This window comes from Triturus cristatus, chromosome 8, assembly GCF_964204655.1.
Source record: "Triturus cristatus chromosome 8, aTriCri1.1, whole genome shotgun sequence".
NCBI lineage: Eukaryota > Metazoa > Chordata > Amphibia > Caudata > Salamandridae > Triturus > Triturus cristatus.
The window spans coordinates 237,593,680-237,617,914 of NC_140591.1; the positions used below are offsets into that span (position 1 = coordinate 237,593,680).

Consider the following 24,235-nt stretch of genomic DNA (forward strand, 5'->3'; position numbering starts at 1 on the left):
AGAATAAAATGATAATATTCAGGAAATATTCTTATATTCAGTTAGTACAAATGGAATGGAATTTCCCCTCCTTGCCCTGTTTCTAACAAGGAGTTTGATATGTTGGGTCTAATTTACAAAGCATTTATGAGTATGTGAAAGAGTACTTCTGAATTGAACACCTTTGTGAACTGGCCTCATTATATATAGGATAATCTGAAAATCCAGAGGAAGCTTGTCAACAAAAGTCACTCTTCAGAGTGTTAAGATGATAACCCATCCCAGATAAGCCATCTTATCTGATTATGGCAGCCCTTGCAAAACTCTTGCTAGGTGTGTGGGTCCTGTCACCTTCTGAAAGAGCTCCAGCTATTCCATGTCTGTTAGGAGTTGAGTGACACTAGTGTCTGCCAGATTTTTCTCATGAAAGCTAAAATCACCAAAGAGCAGAAATGTATTCGACGATAGGACATGTGGTGCAATACAATCTATAAGGGCATGGCAGAAGTTTTATTTTTGCCCTTGGTGGGTGGTATAAAAGGGTCCCTTTACAACAGATGGTGGAAGACACAGTGATTTTTACATATACATAATTCCGCTCAGACCGCAAGTAGGGTATCGGTAATTTCCACTTTCAGTGACTCTTGAAAAATGATTGCCACTTCACCCCCGGTCAACTCTCTCTATTCAGCTTTATAATGGAGTCATTTTCTGGGATGGCCAGAGGAATGCACGGAAGGGCTGCTGAATTTAGCCATGTCTCCGTAAACAAACAGATGTCCGAGGATAGCATAATAATTAAGTCCCATATTTCAGTAGAGTGTTTGGCCATATATCTCATTAGCAGTAAAGGTCCTTGAGCGCCAGAGGTGCCTTGGCGATCGTAGCTATCTGTCTCTTATCCTGCATAACATTAGATAGTAAAGTCAGGAGGGATTTGTAGAGTCCCAGTGCCGATTACCAGCAGAGAATCCCTACCTGAAAAACTACTTTTTAGGCATGATGAAGACGGGTACTCTAGTGTAGGAAACCATTGTAGGCAGCAGAGAGGAAAATTTGATAGTGAGCCTAAGTCATTGCGTAGTTGGTACAATTCCAATGCCGTGTACCACTGGATTGGATGTCTTCCCAGAATGATGGGGGACTCTAGTCAAAAAGACAGGGGTTCTGGCATCGTCCAGGAGCAGACGGGCTTGCCTTTAGCCCGCCTTCGGTGTGGTGACCTAAAGGCCTCGACCTGCTCCCACTTGTACCAGGAGTAAAAAGTGGAAACTTAAGGCCAGTTGGCTGACCTCCTGTGTGGCTACAGGGGTATCAAATGCTTTCATGGAGTGACCAATTGACCCATTGCAACTGGTCCTGGATTGGAAGAGGAACTGTGCCAGAAAGTCCGAAAAGTTGGGATGTTCAAGACTTTCGGAGCATCAGCAGGACCAGGCAGGAAATGTGTCCTATTCAAGAGGACTTCATCAATACAGCTTCAGGCTTGCCTTCAGGCATGCCATAGAAAACTGGTAAGTGCAGGCTCTCGTACATGTTGGCAGCAAACCCTAGTGGGGCATGCCTACATGAATGACTGAATGATAGAGAGTCTACTAGCTGAGCACTTGGAAAATGGACTGCAGGTCGTCTCTAGAAGAGCACATTACCAGCATTCTGGGCTAACCAGATATATGATGTTAGTTTAAATCAAAATAACACTGTTTATTAAAAAAAGGAGAAATTCTGAATGTGGCCATATTATTACCTTTCAAATAGTAATCATTGGCAATTCTGGGTCTTCAGGGTAAGCAGGGTAAGCAGTCCTGCCCCAGAACTGGAAAGGAGATGCTTTAGAAAGGCAGCCCTGTTCATAGAATGTAAAATACACACAAACAGCCCCTGTTCTGAACAATCCTAAACAGAACAGTATGATTGGCTGTCTCAGAGTTTTCAAAATCTATCAGTGAATGTAGGTGTAGAATTGCTAATAGTGAAGGAATCAATGAGACTGGAAATACATTGGTAGCTTTTGTATATGCAATAATGGCTGGTAATACAATATGTAATCTCTGGCGAAACTGTATTATGAATGAAAGAATTGAACTACACACTGCCTGATCATATTTAAAGTGTGAACCTAACTGGAGTGTGTTTACAAGGTCGATACAGTGTAAAGAAGCAAGAGGTGAAAATTGTGAAACTGCCTGCTACGGGACCTGCTGAAATAATGGCATTGCATGAACAGTATTGATTTGAGCTTTTATTTGTGGTAAATGTCATTACTGACATTCTCTAGCACGTGTTGAAATAAATAATTTACGCATACACACACAATACCAATTTACAATCTGTTTTTCTTCCAAACTGACTATAACAATTTGCATCAAAATACAAAAATGACCATCCGAACATTTTGATTTTACTTCCCTGGGAAATGTTATCAATACAGGAGCCGCTCTTAATCTACAACAACTGATTCCATCAAAAGTTCAACAATTTAATCACTGGAGACTTGGAATATCTGAGGCTTTTTTCCTCCAATTTCGCATTTAACATGGATTTACGCTGTAACACCGCGTGAAATCTCATGCTTGATGAATCTTGTCTAGAAGTTAAATCCGATTGTGTGGATTAAACACAGACTTTAATTTTGGCCTTTGCTGTGAAGCTGATAGTGAGTAATTGCCTGATAAATATTTGAAAGAGTTATGGATTCATTCATTATTTCCTTGGTGACATGTTGACTGAACCAGAGAGGGCGGTAAACTTCCTTAATACATTTGGGGAGTGCTCCAGCGCGAGACCGGGGAAAAAAGAGAGAAGGAGGCAAATTTACAACAATCCCTTCCTGCGTCGCAGACCCGACGTCACACTAGCTCATTCACACACGCATTCCTTAGTGGGGCCCATAACACCAACACTCGCACATCTCCACACATGAGTCTGCACACAGGAGGGATGATGATTTCGCGATGGACATGTGGGGGGGTTCCTTATTACCTATAGGGAAGAAAAGTTATTTTTACAGAATATACATAAGCATTCACCACGTATAGATTCCTAATCCTAAACATCAAGGCACTCCACCACTTGGTCGACGGACCAATTAGTTGGATTGTTTGATGGTGATTTAGAACCAGCTAAAACACATTTAAGACTCGGAATCCTCTACTCTTTTTATTGAAAAACCACAAACTCGGAATTACCGTTAATCATATTTGTTTATCTAATAATTAATATTAGCATTTATGATCGATCAAAGTTTAGAATTTTGTTCACAAATCGCATGACATTTATATTTACCTATTCTTGCTATCTGGATTTTTCTCTAATTCATTTTGCTCTGCATGACCAAATTTAGCCGTTAATTGTCCAAATAAAGCAGGCCAAAGCTCAAAGTCCAAAAGTTCTTTGCTCAGCACGTTACAGTCCCAAAGATCTCAAAAGGACCAGAAATCATGCAAGCATCTGTCATCGCTTGTGGGGGCAATAGAAGTTTGCGGTCATCGGGTAAGAAGGCAGTATCTGCAACAATTGATCTCCATTCAAAACCTCTCGACTAGCTCCTCCCTATTCTACTGCTCTTTTATAATAAATTTCGGGATAACATGAAACATTCGAAGGCTAAGAAAGAAGGTGATTGGCTGGTTGGGGAACATCCGATTTTTATACTATGAGGTTCTCATGGATTTTGCTGGTTAATTTCCTCTGTCCGTGTTGCCCTTATGCAACATTGTTGAAGATTTGCTTTTATGTCCCAATTGTTCATTTAGATCAGATTTTACTGACTGAAGCTTGGCAGTCCTCCATGTTCCTATCCTTGACCAGGAACACTGTGACTTGGGGTCGCCTGGAAGTTCACGGAGCCATCAGAGTCTGCGCAGTAGGTATCGTGCTCACGAGACGGTGGCCACTTCTGAACTCCATTTCGGACGCCATATTTTGGTAGGCCCAAATGCCAACTTAAGCGAAACAAACACAAAAGAATAATTAATACAAAGAAATGAAGATTCTAATGTTAAACCCTCACTAATCCCTTTATGTATTAATATTTTCCTAGCTTTTAGCGACATTTAAAGCGATAATACTCACATTTATGGTCCAAAAGGGGAACGCAAACATCACAAAAGCAACATAAATCATGCGATGTCCTATTACCACATGTACTACTATTAATATGCGTACATTTTTAGTAATTAGAGTTTTTTTGCCATGTAAATAGCAATAAGTCCCACGTGTAATTGGTGTTTACAAAATTTTCAAAAGGTTGATTAGTATAACACATCATACAGTTAGTCAAATTATAATATAAGTAGGTTATATAGTTAGTATTTTCATGCAAATAGAGGAGGTATACAAAATTTTGCTTTACCTGCTCCATCAGGAGGTATCTGGATTGCAAGTCAACTGGCTTAAAACTAGTTTGTTTCCCACCAGAGAAGTATGGAATGCGATCGGAACGACAGTGCCATATTATCATATTATCGGCATATAAGGTGATGTAGTGGGTTATCCCTCAAGAAAGTATTTCTGCATAGGGTCTACCACAATGTTAAAGAGCAACAGAGATAGCGGGCACCCTTGCCTAGTTCCACTCTCCACTTTGCACTGCTTTGAGATTGCCCGGCCCGTCAGGACCCTTGTGGTGGGAGATGCATGCAACAGCCATTCCCGCTCCACCCAAGGTCCCATTTGGGTCATCACAACCCATCCAGACTAACAAACGTTTCTCAATGTCTACACACATGAACCCGGCACTCTCCAGTGTGGTCGGATAATCAGTTAAAATTGCCAGTAACCTCCATATGTTTAGAGTCGTGTTGTGTCCTGGTATAAACCCAGATTGATCAGTGTGAATAAGGTCCTGTTTGTGAAGCAATTGTCTCTGAGCCAGGATTCCATTAACTATTTTGTAGCCAGCATTCAGCATCAATAGCAGTCTATACACCATCACGTCTGTAGCTAACTTCCCTGGTTTGAGAAGGGGGATTATTAGCTTCTTTCTCAGTGAGAGTGACAGGGTGTGGGCATCCCGCACCTCCTGTTATAAGGAAGCCAGACGGCGGGAGCAGTTCAATATTGGTCGCATAGAACTCCACCGGGAACCCATCTATTCCCAGGACTGTTCCCCGGGCCATTCTCCCCACTCAATCAATCAATCAGGGGCTTGTAAAGCCCCTGATTCATTGAGGGTCTCAAGGCATTTGAGCCTTGATCTTTTCCACTGAAATATCTCTCCCCATTTCCTCGTCCTCTTCGGGTGAGAGTCTATGCAAGGGCAGGTCTGACAAGAAGTGCTGGATACAGGTCTCTCTATCACCTCTATTACTAGCTTATAATGTGGAATAATATCCAGCAAAGGTCCGATTTATGTAATCTTGTTTACAGATCCTGTCTCCCCCTGCTGTGACTAGTTCCAGATTTTGGTCACCGTGCTTAATGGGGTTAGCAAACAAGGCTAATTTTGTGCCAGTTTTGTCCCTCTCCATGTGGGCGTGTATCATATATTCCCTGTAATCGAAACATTGGAGGCGCTTCACGTGTTCCGCCACCCGTGCCCTAGCTTCCAGTAATTCCTGCTGTAGGTCTGGCCTACCGGGCCTAACCCATTCCAGTTGCTGAAGTACTTGTTTGTGTGCTTGAAATCTCGTCCAATAGACTCCAGCTGACTCTGACATACACTGGCCCCTAATAGCTATTTCAAATGCCTCCCATTCACTAAATGCCAAGGCTGCCGAAACATAATTATCAGTAAAATAATTTCTGATCCCCTCCCTGATGATCTCCCAAAACGTAATGTCTTCCAGGCTTTCTGTTTTCAGTCACCAGCTCAGAATACGAGGTCTTTTGCCTTCCCAAGCCAAAGACAGGACAAGGGGGTTATAGCCGATAATGGTCCTTACCAAATATTCCACGTCTGTTATAGTGCTCAGCACATCAGGTGAACATAAGCGTCCAGTCTTACATTTGGTGCATGGGGGCTGAAAAGTAAGAATAATTTCAATCAGTAGGGTGGCAATGTCTACTACACCCATCTGTGATCTTACAGTGGTGTTGCCAAGCGGAGACTCTCTCAGCCAGGCAGCAGGCAGGTGGTAGGTGAGTCCCTGAATGCGGGCAGGGGGATGGGAAAGGTCCAGGTCGGTATCAGCTTCGCAAATAAAGTCTCCACTAATAAGGACTGTCTGTGGCCTTATACGATAGTGTGTCTCCCTTCCACATCCGCTTTGTCACTAATGTCCTGAAAAGACACCCCTGGCTTCACCTATAGTAGTGCCCCCCTGGCACAAGCAGAGCACATCGTATATATAGTATGTCCCCTCCAATGTTTACACAATGCCGCCCCTTCCCAGTTATTCAAGTGAGTCTAATGTAACAGGGCTATATGTACCCCCTCTTTGTTCTAGGTACACCTGAACTTTGTAGCTCTTAGTCATATTGTTCAGGCCACACACGTTCCAGGATATTATTTTATACATGCCACATCCACCTGACATCTGTGGTCCATGTTCTCTCTGTATCCCCAAGGACTCCTGTTCAACGATGTGAAGGCCCTAGCCCTACCACGATATCGTGGCATCCACAAGATTCTTAAATTATAAATCCCAACTTCCTTACCCCAGGACAGTAAGGCAACATCCATTCATCCAACATTATATTACAGTGTTACTAACCAGCAGTCTACTCTATCAGCTTTCCCAACAAAACAGAGGGGGGATGCAGTCCAGATTAACAGGGAGTCTGGGCAATGCTGCTCACCAACTAGCCATGTCTGCTCTGATGAAGCAATACTTCTGGTCCCTGGGTGCCTCTTGGTCCTCTACAAATGTTATATGCATTGTATCTTAGGGCATTCGCCCTCTCCAGCTCCCCACCCCCAACCTCAGAGACGGGTGGCAGTTGCAAATAAGCTCATCTGCCGTCTGTGGAGTGATGCAGGGCAATCTTATCAATGCAAGATCATTGGTAGAACATAAGTTGGATTTCACTGATTTTCTTGTGTCCTCTAACTCAGATCGGATCTTTATTATAGAGTCATGGGCCGATGAAGCTTCTGGCCCATACCTAGTTGACGCAATTCCACCAAGGCATGCCATTTCAAGACTGGACAGAGTAGATAGGCCATTGGGGTTTTTTTGCACTGGTGTTTAAAGACCACTATCAGTGAAATCTAGAATCTGAGTTAGGCACGGGGACTTGCGAGGCTCTGCATTTTAAGCTTAAACTGTCTGCCACTTGTTCATTTGCTGGTCTTTTGGTCTATAAATCTTCGGGCCAAGAACTCCCTTTCCAAATGAGATAATCAATCTCATAGAACCATTTATGGTGAAGAATGGGTTGGCCATTGTGGGTGATTTGAATTTCTATCTTGAAGAGAATACTAACAAAGACTCTATGGCACTTATTGAGACCCTATCGAGTATGGGAGAGTCTGAATTGGTTTCGGCTCCTTACACGATGCAGGATACACCCGAGATGGCATCTTCTTGAATGACCGTAGGGTGTTATTCCAGTCTGTTCTTCCCCTTAGTTGGTCAGCTCGGGGTGCAGTTGCATTTTAACTTATGCCTCCCTTTCAGATAGGAGTGTTCCACCTCTTAGTAATAAGACCTGCAGGAGAAACTGGAAGGGGGTATCTGCAGAACTTTTGATTAACACTCTAGATAGTATGCCATTTAAGATCCAGGGTGACGTGGACAATGGCGCAGAAAACCTTGCAGTCTGGTTGGATGCGGCTGCCAACAGGGTAGCCCTGATATGAGAAGTTAAGAAGAGAAGGCTTTCCCTTTCACCCCCCTGGTTCAATGAAAGACTGAGAACTCTTAGGCAGGCTTGTCGCCGTCTAGAGCGAATTTAGAGTAAACATTTTGAGGAGCAAGAAAAAACTGTTCATAGGAGCAAAATAAGGGAATACAAACTAACCGTTAAAGAGGAAAGTCCTCATCGTGCACCTGTAAAATTGAATCTGCCAAATCCACTAAACGCAAAATATTGATATCTATGACAGACCTGAAGTATCAAAAGTTAAGAAAACATGCATGCTGCAAACTCCAAGCAGCGAGCCACAGTCAGAACCTTTGTATTTTCTGGGGCCCAGGGACTGTGAGTCCAACTTGCTCGTGGTATTTCCACCACTCACCCCTGAAATGGTGTAACAACATCTCCTAACCATTAAGTCAGGCTCACCCATGGAATCGTGTTAATCAGCAATCTTGCATAAGGTGGCTGGTACTGCGGCTCGCCCTCTTATGGCCTGGATCAATAAAGCTATACTCTCTTGTTGTTATCTGCATCATTGGAAGGAGGCAGTGATCAGGCTTCTCCAAAAAAAAAATGCAATCTTCTTAGCAAGGATCTTAAAAACTACCATCCATTCTCGCTACTTCTGCTAACGACCACGATTTTTGAGAAACACACGACTGGCCATCTGGTGGAGTTTGTGGAAGAGCAGGGATGGCTGGACAATTCTCAGTTCGGTTTCTGAAAACATCATGAAACCAAAACTGCATGGGTCTCTGCTATGAAGTGTGTTAGGCGGCTAGTGGACTTGGGGCAAGGCGCAGCTCTGGTTCTTTTAGACCTGTCCGCAGCCTTTGACACCATCTCCTCCTTGGTGCTAATTGAACGTCTTCAAGAAATGGGCATTACAGAATGGGCTTGTTCCCTGCTGTCCTCTTTCCCTAATGATCGGTCTCAGAGGGTGCTGCTAAATAAATTGCACTCAGATGTTTTCTCCTTGCCTTGTGGAGTACCGCAGCCCTACTTTATTTAACCTTTATGTATTCATGCTCACATGATGTATGCAATAACCTATGTTGATGACAACCAGATCATTGTATCGATCCCTAAGAACTCTGCAGCCACTGCAGATAACTTCTCTCAGTGTATGTCGCAGGCGCAGACTGGATAGAAAGGAATTTCCTCAAATTTAATGGTGAGAAACCGAGGTGTTGCTATTTAGGATGCAAACTTCGATCTGGAACGGTAACTGGTGGCCAGACACCGTAAGCATCCTCCCGATTCCAGCTGAGAAGGCCAAAAATATTGGAGCGAACCTAGATACTGAACCTTCTCTGAATGGACGGGCCAATCGCACAGTTGCAACCTGCTTCTGAGGAAGCTAAAGATTATTTTCCGCTTCATCCCACTGTCAGTGCGAAAGAAGTGCGCACTAGCTTTGGTCATATTATATTTTCCCCTACCTGTATCCTAACATGAGTACCCAGGTAAAACTCCAGGAGGTACGGAATGTGCTCACTAGAGCGATCCTACCAATTCCTAAGTGCCAGTCAGCTGCTGCGAGCTGTGTGAGCTGCATTGGCTCCCCATCAGAAAGCGCATTATGTTTGAGGCTATCTGTCTGTACACATGGCTCACGGCCAACACAGCCGGACTGGGAACAGCAACTAGCCCTGGCAGATTGCTGCTCGTCCAGCCCCCGCCCTGGGAGAGTGGTGGGTGCTAGAGAGAAGGACAGCTTCTGATTTTGTTACAGCGGGCCGATATTGCAGCACTGCTGCAAAACCAGCCCCCAGTAACAAAACTGGCCCCCATGGGTACAAAACCGGCCCCCATGGGTATAAAACCAGCAACCAGCCCCCACCCCTCCAGCCCACCGCGAAAATGCACAGTGCCCCCTACGGCCAGTCCCGCCCCGTCCACCATCCGAGCCCTGCCGGGCTTGGGGATATGTTTCATCAGTACATTCCACATAGAAACCTTCGCTCTATCCATCGCAATTCGCTCACCGTTACTTGGGTTCGGAGGTAGAGATTTGGGGCAGAGCCTTCTCAGCCGCTGCTGCCAAACTCTGGAACTTGCTTCCTCAGTCTCTGACTGCGATTATTGGGCATCTGCCTTTCAGAAAAGCACTTAAGACCTGGCTTTATGGTGGTTTGATTGACACTGATCTGTATCGAAGTGCCGTGACTACAGCGCCTTGATGCTTATGGGTAAATGCTGCGCTTTATAAATTAAAAATCTAATCAAATCTCGTTCCCTGGTTGGAGTCCAATGTGGAATCGGTTCTACAAACACCTTTAATAACTGCAGAAGGAAAATGTACTACATTTATTTAATTAGTGGAGCAGTGGCCTGATCCCCAAACCCAAAAAACAAATTGTTGTTGAAGGTGATGAGTTCCAACGCTGTTGCAGCTAAATGTGGCATATTCCTGTTTTAGCATGAAAGGAAAATACTGCTCAGAATCCTGCTTCACCTGCTCTGTGTATTATACTTGCACCTGCTACTACTAGAATTATAGCTTCAATGCAAATCGCTTTTAGTGTTGTTCTAAATCGTAAGCCAAGTATTACAAACAAATGTGGAATGTACCATTGCATATTACTTTGAAGCCTACAGACCCAATATATTTTGTCTGTTGGGCCTGCTGCTGAACTCGATTGAGCCTCACAGTTTTGCATATCCTTAAAATACAATGTAGAACGAAGTGAGAGTAAAAAAGTATGTGCTCAACATCCATCAGGAGGTGTAATGCTCTTGCCTGTTAAAGGAGAATAACTTTGCTTTCCCGGATAGATGCTGCGCATAGCAAGAATACTTTTCAGTGGTGTAACTGCATGTGCTTGAGAATTCATTCAATTTGGTTCGTGTTTGAATCCCAGCATGCCAAGCAATTCAATATAATTCACTTGCAACTTGGAAATTTCAGATATGAAATATTACTGTAGTTCATCTAATAGGTTAAATATTTCTGTACCCAAACAGGTAGAGATCAAGACAGCACAACAATACACCATATTGCCCAGATCGTCATACAAGCCAGCATTTCAGGTACTGTATTGTCTGACATGTCACAGCTGTTGTTATTTGTTTAACCTCTGATACTGCCCCACTAGTGAAAGCATATGGGGTCTCAATCGGTAGATAGAAGCAGACCTTGCAGGCAGCAGCCTTGGATAGTTGGCTCCTCACACTAGGACACACTAGGACACAGACGCACTCGTCAGCTATAAGGCCTCTACAACACACCAGCGGTGGCAGAAGCGGGAGACCACCTGCCTCTAAGGTTATCAGTCTGACCAGACACCCTGGGCCACTTATCCCCTCATACGTGCAGCAACCCTGGCTCTGTGTACACCATGTCGCTAGAGGTGATGCACCGCAGGCCAGTGTGTGTCTACGAAGAAGATCCTCATCTCTTCCTCGTTGTGTGGTGATCAACATGGAGAAAGTGTGATCTGTTTTGCCTTTCCCTTCCGAGGATATTTAAGCTGGTGCCTGTCAGAGAGCCAAGACAACGGGTAGCTCTGTTCAAGACAACAGTCGAAGGACTGACTTGGTGCCAAGAAGCCCAGAGCATTCCTGGCATTATTGGTAAATTTCATGTCTGGTTCATGTACTTTTCTCTTCATAGGGTCCTTTTTGCTGTGACACCTGCAAGGTCCAGGGCCACTCCACCTTCAGGAAAGATGAAGGAGAGAACAGGTCACCCAGTGGTTCACCAACCAGAACCTCAATCTGGGCCTAGTAGAATCTGTGCAGACTATCAGACCACCCTCCCACTATGATGGGACATCTACCAGCTACTCAACCCCACTAGGAAGTGTGCAGCCCTGTCACCTAACCGAAACCAACAGGAACACACACTCAGTTCTCATTCACTCTCTTAATAATGATGTAACCATCAGTGACCTCGTGGATGCAGGCAACTACCCACGTACACAAAAGGAGGGACCCTTTGTAATGAAAGGTTATGGACATTGCAAGTTATCATGCTCACTAACGTCGAAATTGTTTCCTAATATCTTAGTAAATATACTGCATATTCATCCATTTATGTCTCACTCGATTTTCTAAAATATAAAAACATATTTCAAATGAAGGCCTTTGAATGTATACCAATGAGAAAAAGAAATATATTCAATGGTATCACTCCACGCTACATGAATTGTAGGTATTTGGAGTTAGTGGCATGCACATGCAGTGGTCAAGGGTTTCAAAGCGAAAAGGTGGCAGAGGACGGTGTAGAGTACAGGCTGCAAGAGAGTACTAAACTGGTACAATAAGCTCTGTTGAGCAAACGTTTTAAGTTCACCTTTGTCATCTCCAGTGTCATTGTTGTCAACTGACCCCCGACTCCTTCCTTTCCTCAACCATAGGTAGTAAGCTGCCTGATAACCAGACCATGGTGAACCATCCTTTTATCTGCTTTCAGTTGTGTGTGCAGGCATATGCTTTGGAGTAGGGACATGGTATGTACACCACATTTAGGGAAGATACAAGATGGCACAGACCATCAGGACCATGAATTAATCAAATTTGTTTGTGAGCTGTTTAGAAGAGAGTGTTTCTGAGAAAACTGATCCCTGACAAAGGGACCCTGTTGTCTTTGGAAGAAATGGAGGCTTTTGTGAAACACCGTGGGCACAGGCAATCCAGCACATCCCTTTATGGTCCCCAGAGTAATGGTGTGGTAGAGCGATAGAACAGGATACGCAAGGAAAGTTTTCAACTGGCTTTGAGAGCAGGTGAAAATTGGAATAAAAGTGGGGAGGACAATGTGTGGGCATACCGTACCACAAGATGTGAGAGCGGGGAGATCTCCCCATGTGAGACGATGAGCTGCAGAAAAGCAGTAACGATGCTAAAAAAATACCCTGTGACCAAACAAAAAATTAATACTGAAGAAAAGAGTGTTAAGGTACGATGCAAGCGGATTACAGGATAGGTTCAGTTGTAAGAGTGACCAGGAGTCCCAGCAAATGACTGTCTAGCGTTTCTGGTGTGTTGAAAGTGGTAAAGGTTGTAAGACACATGGCTGAATTGTTCAAAGTCAATGTATGGAACAAAAGCAAGGTGGTAAAATTACCTAAGTGCTTAATTATTGGTGAATGAACCTTCAGGGAAGGGACGTTGTATTGATAATCTGGAGATTGTGCCAGCGCATTGTGGCACATCCAGTAATTTAAGTCAAACAAATGTAAGGTCTGTGCACGTTGTGTCTTCCAAGATTATGTTATAACATAGTGTGTTATGTCTTATCATATCCTGTAGATTAATATTGAGTGTTATGTCTTATCATATTCTGTAGATTATTATTGATTTTTGTTAGTTGATAGTTGACTTTCCATTTTCCACTCAGTCAAAGGTATCCATGCTGTTATTTCACATATCTATTTTGTCTTTGTGTATTTCATATCTTATATTTGTCTTTATGTAAGGGAAGGATATGTGGCATTCTGGAATGTCCCCTGTGTTCTGTGTGGAAGGGAGGGTTCCTAGAATACCATAGATATGGGTGGAGTCGTAGTTCCCCTCATCCTAGGACAGGACTTGTGTTGCTGAAATAAATATACTTACATGCCTATGTACAAATATAGCACAGAAAATAATCCAAAACCTACATCTATTATATGTATACAAGAGGAGATACAACGCTTACCTTTCGCCCGTCCTAGTCCCTTGGTTCCTCAGTCACTTCTCAAACAAGGCCCAAGAAGTGAATAAGACGTTCCAAGAAGAGGAGGGAGCATGCCTAGGGGCTGTTGACTGGGTAGCTACTGGAGAACAATCACTGTAGTTCAGTAAAGTTTTATGCACCCATACTTTTTGTCTCACTTTACATCCTATAATTCTCCCAAACGCTAGACACCACTCACCCTGCAGAAGCCAAATTTAGACTAGTCCCCGGTGAATGTACAACGGCCTAGGTTGATTCAGTCGTGGACTGAAACCCTAAAGGTTAACCTGACATCAGTTTTTGGTCCAACAGCTCATTATTCTATGACATGTCAGTGGGGAACTCATTTTCAATAGGAGCCTAAGCACAGCATCCCTGCTGATGGTCTAGGCTCACGGGACTCTAGTACCCCAGACTGCATGCCGTGGGTAGGAGGACATCAACTTGTCCTTCCCGAGACAGGCAACAAACACCAGCATCTCCAGTATCCGTCTCAGGCCCTCTTACATCCTTGATTGGCCTTTTGGCACACTTCCTCTGCACAATTCTTAGAACACTAGCTGCTTGGAAGTGCACTGCAGCACCAGAAGTCTGGTTTCTATTACCTATACATCACCGGGGACACTTTGCCTCACAGTGCTAGTCAGTCAGTGCTTCTGTAAAGTGCCTGGTCACTGCTTTTGCCACGAGACTCACATTAATGGACACAGTGCCGGATTAAACTCTGTGGCAGCCCCTGGGAAGTCCAAATTTCGAGCCCCCCCCCCTTGCAAATTATCTCCTAATACGTTTTTAATTTTAGCATCCAACAATTTTAATAAACCATAACATTCCACCAATACTGCATTTTCTCAATAGAGCCTTTAATGTAATGTTTCCGTTTCTTTGAGTGGATTCATTTTTTTCCTATCTCTTCTAAACAATTAAAGAAAGCTTGACTGTCATTTTCTTTCAAGATCAAATGAATATTATTTTGATCTGTTGTGGCGGGGCCCCTAAAAGTAGTGAGGCCCATAGGCTGGTGCCTACTTTGTGTATCTGGTTATCGGAACTGAATGGACACCCATTAACAAAGTCTGCATACTCTGCCTCCTTGCTGTTTCATACCTGCCAACTTGCACAAATATCTCAGGGTGTGAGGAGGGGTGGGGCCTAGGGAGGGCAGGGCCTCGTGCCTATGAGGCATTTGTGCACCCACCCTGCCCCCAAACCTCCTCTTCCAAAAACAAAAAATAAAAGCTTGCTGAGGCTGGTGCCAATGTCCTGAGGTGTTTTCTCGCCCCTTCATGGGCGTCTGCAGTTCAAAGCCCTAGAAAAGAGCTGGAAATCCACTATTTACACTGTTTTCAGCTTGTTTTCCCTGCCACCATATGATATCGGCTGCTCACCAGCAGACCATGTGATGGGAGCCGATATCGTGTGCCCCACGGCGGCACCTGTGAGTTGGCAGGTCTGCTGGTTACTCTGCCCCCTATGATGGCTTATCCAGCCTTGGGCTGTGGTCACTTTTCCTACAAGAGAAAGAGTGACCATGCAGGTGAGACAGATTTATTACTCAGCAAATTAATATGAGCCATATCCCTTCTGTGGATACGCAGCGTAACATGATTGGTCATTCTCCTCCAGATCACTCATCTTGCCCCATATGACTGGCTCCCTAAGGCACTGGCGATTGGCAGAGGGTATTATTATTATTACGTGGCAGGATGGTGACAAGATGGCTTGTTGAATTAACTCTCGCCACTGATATCTAGAATTATCCGGAGGTCACAAGCGCAAGTCCTGCCAAAGCAGACCCAGCCTTTCATCTTTCCGAGGTCGGTAGACGGAGTACCGTTAGCCTGGGAAATAGAAGCATCTGTTATTTGCAGCACTTAGAAACAAAAGGCACTCGAAAATGGTGATAAGAAGAGAAACCAACATCTGGATGCCGGGCTGATGTTCGCGGAATCATTGACATGGACTGGGAGATGTGAGTGACACATAGGGGTTGCTTTGGGAGCGGTTCCTACATGCTGTGAATGTTTGCCTGGTGAACGTCACACAGCAATCTCTTCCTTCGTGAACGGTAATAGCGCCGATTCCGGGGTGTAGTTGTTTCAAGGCTGTGCCTGGTGCTTTTTTTCCTTTTTTCAATTTGTTTTGTGCAGTTTTGGTCGGGTTGATTTGTGTTGGGTGTGAAACATTGACTCCAAGGTTTACGGGTAAGAACATAATATAGTTTGATTATTGAGAATGCTAAAATAATCCAAATGGCCTGGATTTTGGTTGATGCATAAAACGGATCTGGAGTGCATAGGCACAGTGTTGTAGGGTGGACGGGCCTCCACTGCGCGCACCTTGTTAACGCGCTGCCTTGGGATCGGTTGTTGCCGGCTGCATGCTCCAGTACATGGCCAGGTCTCCATGTGTCAGGAGCATGCGGCGCAAGATTAACATTTCGCTTCTTTTACTTACAACACTGCGCTGTTGTTGTCGTTGTTCTGTCCACATTTTCGGATGTGCATGATCTGGAAAGTGAAAAGCAAATCGGGCTTATTTTTGATCAGCTTAGCAGGGAGGATCAGGCTGTCATTTTCAGAAATGCACCATTAGGATTAATTCCATGAAATGCTAATTTCTAGCCCTGAAAAGACCCTGCTGGCAGAAGCAGGCCAGTGGGCTCCGATTAAAACTCGGAGTAATGCTGCTAGCCCGCCATTCCTGCTGAATGGTGCATTACAGACAGGCCTAGTTAGAGTTTGTGGAAAGGTTGCTGCATCTGCAGGAGAATGACATGGTGGAATTTCTTACACCAAATGTAAATAAGCGTGGAAGAAGTTCCGCCAGCGGACCCCTCACCAGAATTACCACCTCCTTCAGAAATCAGGGGATTTTCCGTTTGCATGCTTCTAAAATTCTGAATTTCTTTAGTTTAAAAAAAAAAAGAGAGAGAGAGAGAGAGAGAGAGTGAGAGAGTGGTTGTAAGCTAGGAGACCGAAGGGCGAGTGGCCAAGTGGCCAGTAATCTTCACCAGAACCCAAATATGGCAATGTCGGACCGTATTACATTTTACCTGTTATGTATTTTTATTTGCCATTTTTATTTTTGGGCAAGTAGCTTGGAAAAAAAACAGTTTTCTTCAAAGGGTAGCTTAGAGTGAGCAATGATTGGCATTTTCTTTGTTTTGTTTATCTTTCAGAAATATATTGTTGATAAAACAATGAGAATATTAAGGGCTGGTACCTGTCCCCGCAGTGTTCACTGCATAATTATGGGTTTACCAGATTTGTTACAAAATTTGCATATTGCCCAAAACATATTTTTTTAACTCAAATGGGTGAAAATATTACTGGCAGAGAATGTGTCACATCATTTACTGTGTTGCCACATAACTTACAACCTTACTGCATAATTAAGATAACCTCCATAATCTTAGTTGCCCTGACAATGGGCTAACAATGCTAAAACTCTGCTGAGCGGTCTTAGGGGCTACCATGTTTCATTATATATATATATACATATATATATATAAAGTCCATTCAAATTGCTGGCTAACGCGGTGCAGCCAGATCGAGAGGGCGTGTCAGAAGGTCGGTGCCTGCAATACCGGCCAAACATGAAGTCCAAATCCCCACTCCAAGCAGAAAGAAGAAGGGTCTGACACAGCCAGGACGCATAAAGAGGATTTATTCCAAGGTAGGTTACAACGCTGAATGTAACATTGGGCAGACGCGTTTCAGCGGTTCAGCTTTCATCAGTGCCTGTTACGATGTTTGGAGCCTCGCACCTGGTGGCCATTTAGATGTTCTCGTGGCCACTCCTACCATTTTGCTTGGGGCTCCTCCTTAGTTCTTAAAGGAATACTGCAAATCGCGTTGTGGATTCAGACAGGTGCATGCTGGTACTTGCAGTCCTTCTGTGGATCTTCCTTAAGTAAGTAGAGGATCCGCTCGCCCAGTGGCGTCCCAACGATGTGGCCTCCGGACTGCCCCCAACCACAGCTGTCTGCGAAGTTGACAAACCTCACTGGAAACCCCTTAACGCTCCCTGCAGTCAATGCTGCTCCTCTCTCCCCACGCAGTGTTGCTTTCACCCTGTGGTGCTTCAGCCTGCGCGAGGGGGCGCCGCGTTTTGCATACACAAAGTCCATTCAAATTGCTGGCTAACGCGGTGCAGCCAGATCGAGAGGGCGTGTCAGAAGGTCGGTGCCTGCAATACCGGCCAAACATGAAGTCCATATATATAAATTATTGCAGCATTTGCTAAGGGAGGCTTAACTTAAGGACATATATATATATATATAAAGCATTTAGAAGTACCAAAACTGTTAAAAAGTCAAAAACACAGCACAATCATTTTTTTATTAAAATAATTTAATGAACAAAAGGACTTAAAAATGACAAAAACCCAATAAAGAGGATCGGAGATATGGATTTTTAAAGTTTTAAATGAAAATAGCATCAGAAAGCGTTAAACATCAACTGCAGTTATCAGGTTGCACTTGACCTGGACATAGGTAAGGTTGAAAGCCAACAGCGATGGAGTGCAGGTCGGATTTAAGGACCAAATTTGAGTTAATGGAAAAGTTGCCTCCCAGTGTCGGCAGCCTTCAGTGAAAGCAGGCAGTGAGCTGGCTCTGAGAGAAGGGGACTCAGCAGGTTTCATCATCAAGAGTGAAACTTGGTGAAACAGTTGGTTTGGGCAGGAAAAGCTCCGGTGGGAGCAGTTCAGGTTTCACACCCCAGAGTTCTCTGGTGTTGATTGGGTCTCCTTTGATAGTGGCACCAATGAAATTGCAGCTGGGGAGCAAGGAGGGCTGTTCGACATTAACGGATTCCGGTATCAAGAGAAGAACATAGCAGGAGCTACATCGAAGTCAGGTACAGAGAGGATGCACCCTCTGTGGTTCAACTGGCAGGTTGTTTCCAGTCTCTTGATGGTTCTTCAGACAACATTTAGCAACATGTTTCCAAATACCAGATGTTCTCAGGATGTTAGGAGTATACAGTTCAGGTTCCTAGGACTTCAGGAACAGCACTTGAGGGTCAAGACTCGCTCCAGCAGAAGCCACCAGAGTACAGGACAGGTCCAGTTGAACTTTTGCAGCTGGGCTCTTCAGGAAAAGTGGGCTTCTTGCAGCTTGTTGTGTCGCTGTAGCTTAAGTGGAGGCCAGCCAGCTTACCCTCAGAATCAAATTCTTTGTCCTGTGTACACACAGGAGCATGTCAGCCTTTGGCGTCCTCATGATGGGTCTCAACAGCAAGTACAGATTCTGTCTTCTACAAGTTCAGTAGTATTCGGAAGGGGTGCCACATTTATGCCTGACTCTCACTGTTGGGTGAGGATTACTTCTGTCCTACCCCTAATCCATACAGAAAACGTTCCCAGGGCTAACCCTTCCCGCTTTTGCAGCAGTTCCTGTGTGTTCTTCTGCAAACAAACCCATAGTTACACTCTCTTCTCTACCTAAAACCAAGATGGCAGAACCTTTCTTCCCCTGTGCAGAGCTCCAGTGCCCACACTAGAGGTGCAACCAGGGAAATGAGCAACCGCTCATCTGTTGCCACTCAATACTGGTTCTGGGGCAGCCCATCTTCCATTCAGATTTGTGCCTGGCTGGCTAGTGAGGACAGAGGAGGGTGCAGGCCCGGTGTTAGCTACATCTGTTTGGGACAGCGTAGGTCTCTTTGAAGTTAATTAAGTTTCTGTACACTGCCCAGATGGTCATCCTATCAGAGAAACAGAACATCTCCTCACAAACCAGGCCTTTGTCACAACTGTGGCAGCAAGTTCACACCTTGTCATAGTCAGCTCTAAATGGCAATTGGAAGCTCATGCAAATGCTCTTCTAAAGGCTTTAGGCAGTTAAAAGCGGATTTTTTTTAAAGTACTTTTTGTAAAATATTTAGTATAAATCTGACTTTAACAATGAAGTGGGCTTCATGAAGTTTACCAATGCTGGGGGGCGGGGACAGTCAGCATGAAGGTTTGGTTGTCACAAATGTTGTGTTTATTATATGTGCCCTGCAGGTGTCCCAATTTGTGTAATATGCTATTCTCCTGTGTGCAATTGATATACGTTGGATACTTACTGGTAAGGTACATTGAAAATGTAATAAAACATGTTTTCAAAAAAAACAATGAAGTGGGCTTGTAATAATATTTTCAGAAAGTCCGAAACTGTGTAATAATATTTTTAGAGAGTCCAAAACTGGCACAATGAAACTGGCTTTTATGACCTTGTCGCATGTTTTACAGTACACTCTTACATGTCCTACTTGTAAATGCCATGCATCCTGCCCTATTTAATGATCATGTATTAATATTTAAAATAAGGGTTTAGACCTGTTAAAGGGGTTATTTTGACAGGTCAAAATTGCAGTTGTAAAACTGCACAGACAGACTACAGTAGTGGGCCTGCAGTCTTGTTTTGCACTTCCACTCTAGTGGTACCACAATATGTGCTGCAGTCCACTAGTTGCATTTAACTTGCAGACCCTGGGTACACTTTGTAAGTAAGATAAATATGCCAATTAAGAGTATAGCCAATTTTAACATGCTTTAGGGGTCAGAGCACATGCACTGGCTCCTGCTTAGCTGATTCCCAGTACCCAGATTAAAAAACCAGCAACATCAGTCCAAACAAAATGAGGTGATAATGCAAGATGAGGCATTTTCCTACACACCCTACACCCTCTAGTAATTTGAAGTGCAGTCTCCATCCCCACAATTCTTTAAAAGTAATCTAATACCTCCAAGTAGTATCACTAAAGTGCAAAAAAGAAAGAGATAGTTAAATACCAAAACATTAAAATTATTGAGTTAGCAGCACAATAGCAGATAGGGTATTTGTCAACAACAATTCCTGGTCAGGCGGGCAGCCCATTCAAATATATACCCCTCTAATCCTCAGCACATCAGTAAAGCTGCCAGACCACACCCTTTATGTCCATCCCAAGATGGCATCCAAACCTCTAATAGTCACTCTGGTAACACAGGCCTTTTGTTGGCTAAAATGCCAACAAGAGGACTCATTCCCTTAATTCTCTAGTTATTTATAGTGCAACCTCCATCCCCACGGATCTTAAAAAAGCAATCTAATACCGCCCAGTAGTATAACTGATACTTTCAAAAGAAGGGATATTGAATACTAAAACATTAAAATTAGTTTTGCCAACTTAGCAGCACAGGAGCAAATAAGGTATTTCTAGTCTACAACAGCTATAATATCAGGAAACTCCACGAATTGTGGGTAGGCCAAAAAAGGTACCTTGACAAGACAGTGCTCATGTAACAGAAACGTCTGGACTGCAACAGCAATATTATTTTAACTTGTATTTGGAGTTATGAACAATATGGCTAGTTTGTGATATCTGAGATGATGCTGGTCTCTGTGTTTTTAGCTAGAATGACCTGTTGCTAGATACACCAATCCAATGTGAATGCGTATACAGTTTCATGTTGAAAGGAACCGTCGCTGTTTGTGCCTTTCACTCTGTACTGCACCCTGCTGACTTTTTCCTAGGTTTGCACCAATACAAATACCAAATACACACTGGGTGACAGCGCAATCAAATGTGTCTCCCTATTTCAAATGAAAGAAGGATTGCTGTCTCAGGAGTGCCAAGTTTATCTTGCATTTATTCAGAATTAATCATGTAGAATATATCCACCACTCTCACCGGTCTCTTGTGTTATAGTCAAAAGGACTTGGCAAACACGCTTTTGTCCTAAATAACTGAATTTCTTTATGCGTGTGCTTCTTTTTAAGACACTTTCGATACTTCATAACATGTTCAATTCCCTTAAAACCAAAGATCTAACATTTGTGTGATCTCTTTGCTCTTTTACCATGGCAACTGTAAGTGGGAATATCAGTGACTTGGTTTTCTCCTGCATTCTCAGCATGACTCGAAATACAAAACCAAATTGTGGGCAGGATGAGCAATTTCCGCATGGAACCATCGCTGCAAAGCTTCGCAGATCCACGCATGAATTATAAGGTTAGGCCAGTTCTTAGAATTTTGAGACTTATAGTCTTGTTCGACCCAGTATAAAACCAGGCCTACAAGTACTAGAATTCTAAAAAATAAATCGGGACTGGACTAACTAGTCTACGAAACTTGGCAGCTATGTCGAACTGGTATACGTAAAAGCTTGGTGTACATGGCAAAGACCACTTAGCAGCAAGCCCACATAAACCACTATTGTTTCAAAGGGTATTCAAAGTTTTTTTTAAATATAATTTCGAATTTATTTTAAAACATCTACCCATCGGCCATATGATCACCCTCTGCACCCTCGTCAAGATCCGGGCTTTCTAATGACTTGCGAAAGTTTCTCTCTGCACTCTCAATTTTCCCCATTCCCTGTGTGAGTAGCTTGTCCAGTTCAATTTTTTCATTGCATTCTGGGATTTGTAGGTTTGATTATCTCATTATAAAATCGAGACTACAAGCCCAAGATTTCCAATGGAAAATCAGGGTGAGCTGGTCAGCATTGAGCTGGGAAACTTGAAAGTTGTGATTTCTTCCATTCAAATTTTGGCCTTTGCATTCAAATATCTGAACGTTTGATTTTAATATGTGGTAAACTAACCTACAAGCCCTAAAGTGCAAAGAAATGATTCATATTTTGCAAGCTGTATTTCTGTTTTTTATTAGAATGAATAGGGATACAGGTACCAGAATGCTAAAAAAAACCTGGCCTTGAAACTTCACTATGTACACGTCATCAGCCAGTTTTAGTTTTAACAGTCGGCACTTTGCATGCAGAAATTTCTTTTAGCCCATACTTGCAACAGTAAAGTCGAAACAAGAACCATGGCAGGTGCTAAAATAATGTGATTTCTTCCCAGTGATCACAATGCCAATATCAGAAAGCAAGGTGGTGTTGTCTGAAACACCATGAGGGGCTAAAGATGCCACACAGTGGCTCATGGCATCACTTTGTGCGTAGCTGAGGCAAACCTAAGACTGATAGCTATTAACCCATTGCCTATCATGCACGGTTTAAACTAAATCCTGCATGCCTTAAACCCTCTGTAATTGTAAGCGACTTTCATATGTATGCACTGGCCTCTGTCATCGATGACATCGACAACCAGTTTAGCATGGTGGGGCATTTTAGCTAGGCTGAATTCAAATTTAAACTTACAAGTCCCAGAATGCAACATTCGGTTGGCAAAAAAAACAGACCTGTCTGAAGGCGACCACTCGTAACACTTTTCCATTTGTGGCAGCTGTGTGCCTAGGCCTTTGTCTCATTTCGGGCACCCATTACACACACATATGCCTCATTTGACATGGAAAGCAATGAACGACCCGGCTGCCAGTGCCATATGGAATAATTACAGTATGAGCTCCCGAGGGCCAAGCCGCTCCAGCAGCATTACACAGACAGAGAGCAACCAAACGAATACTCGGAGGGCCGCGGCCGTGAGTGTGACAGGAGTCCCGCCCGCCCAGGCACAACGCTTCCGGCTTGCTCACCGCCCGCACCTGTTTTGGGATGAGGGAAGCCGTGACGATCTCCTGCGCGGATATGAAACGCTTGCTGCAGTCAGGTAATTAATTCCCTCTTTCAAAAATATTCTCGCAGTGCTCTGAAGTGGCATTGATAACATAATTACCTGCGCAAGCTCGTTTGTGATTACTTTCCTGCACATCAGACATTTATTTGTGGAGGAAAGATGCACCGCTGTTCTCAATTAGGCGGGTGTTTGTCTGCCGATCCTCCGGTCCGTGCGGCACGCGGAGGACGTCGCGGTAATTACACATCAAACTGCGGCTTTGGGGCGCGATTTCTGAACGCTTTAGCATTCACGAGGGCGTCTCGCATTTTGTGGAGAAATCCTCCGGTTTGTTTCTCTTCCTGATTTAGTTGTTCAAAACAAGAGACCAGGGGTGAAATTGTTTTTCCCAAAAGTTTTCACACAGGAATAAAAACGGCTTGGATGCTGGGGCTAATTAGGGAACAGAGATATGTAAAGTCACTTGATCTGAACTCCGCCACTTCCATATCTGTGGTTATTTGTGTTTGAAACGAACTTGTGTTTTTTTTGTGTAGCAATTATTTTTACTGGCATAAATGAAGTACTGGACAAATAACATTACTTGCAGGTCCAGCGTGGACCCATGTTGAGATACAAATGTTGAGTGCGATGAAACCTACATGTTTAGGGGCAAATTTACAAGCCCCTTCCAACACTTTTGCACCGCCGTTGCTTCAAGTTTTGTGACGCAGCGGCGTCTTAAAGAATGCACCCCATTGCGACCTATTTACAACGCATCGCATCTAGGGAGATGCGTCGCGCTGCAAAGCCCTGCGTCACATTATATCTGCGTCAGGTATAATGTATGCAGGGTGGGTGTTCCCATGTGGGAAAGCCTTGTAGAAGTGATACATTGAAATCCACAAGATTTCACTGCGCCACTTCAAGGACGCCACTGCATCATAACCCTACGCCTGCTTGGAGTATGCGTAAGGAGTGGCACTGTGTATTAGGAATAGGCCTCCCCATGCATTGCTGGAGTTGCATGGTGCTTGTGACACAAGTCAAGCGATACATAACTTTTGCACTGACATATGTGTCAGAATTTATGACGCATCTGTCCATCCTTGTGCCATGGTGCGCCGTATTGGTGGCGCGAGGGTTTCGCAGGGGAACTGACACATCCATACAGATGCGTCAGTTTCTTGTAAATAAGCCCCTAAGTTAGTTCAAAGGGAGCGGGTTTAGGAAATCAAAAAACGCCGCCCTCCTTAACTGGTGTCTTTCGATCTATTATTTTACAAATAGTTACTAGTCTCACTGCCCTATTTAAACAGGTGGGATCCCCAAGCACTTATGGTTTTTTTCTCATCAAC

At 43.8% G+C, this 24,235-nt stretch overlaps 1 protein-coding gene across 4 annotated transcripts in view; it reads left to right on the forward strand.

Annotated features, from left to right (window-relative positions):
* The window catches only part of CNTN5 (contactin 5), a 3,369,946-nt gene that overhangs the window by 850,713 nt on the left and 2,494,998 nt on the right, over window positions 1-24,235 (forward strand). For 3 of the 4 annotated variants that reach the window (XM_085621430.1, XM_085621433.1, XM_085621431.1), the window contains one exon: window positions 10,690-10,755. The gene's annotated coding sequence lies outside the window, so the exon portion shown is untranslated. Of the gene's footprint in view, window positions 1-10,689; window positions 10,756-22,855; window positions 22,932-24,235 lie in introns of those variants that run through there. The other variant, XM_085621432.1, reaches the window with a different exon arrangement.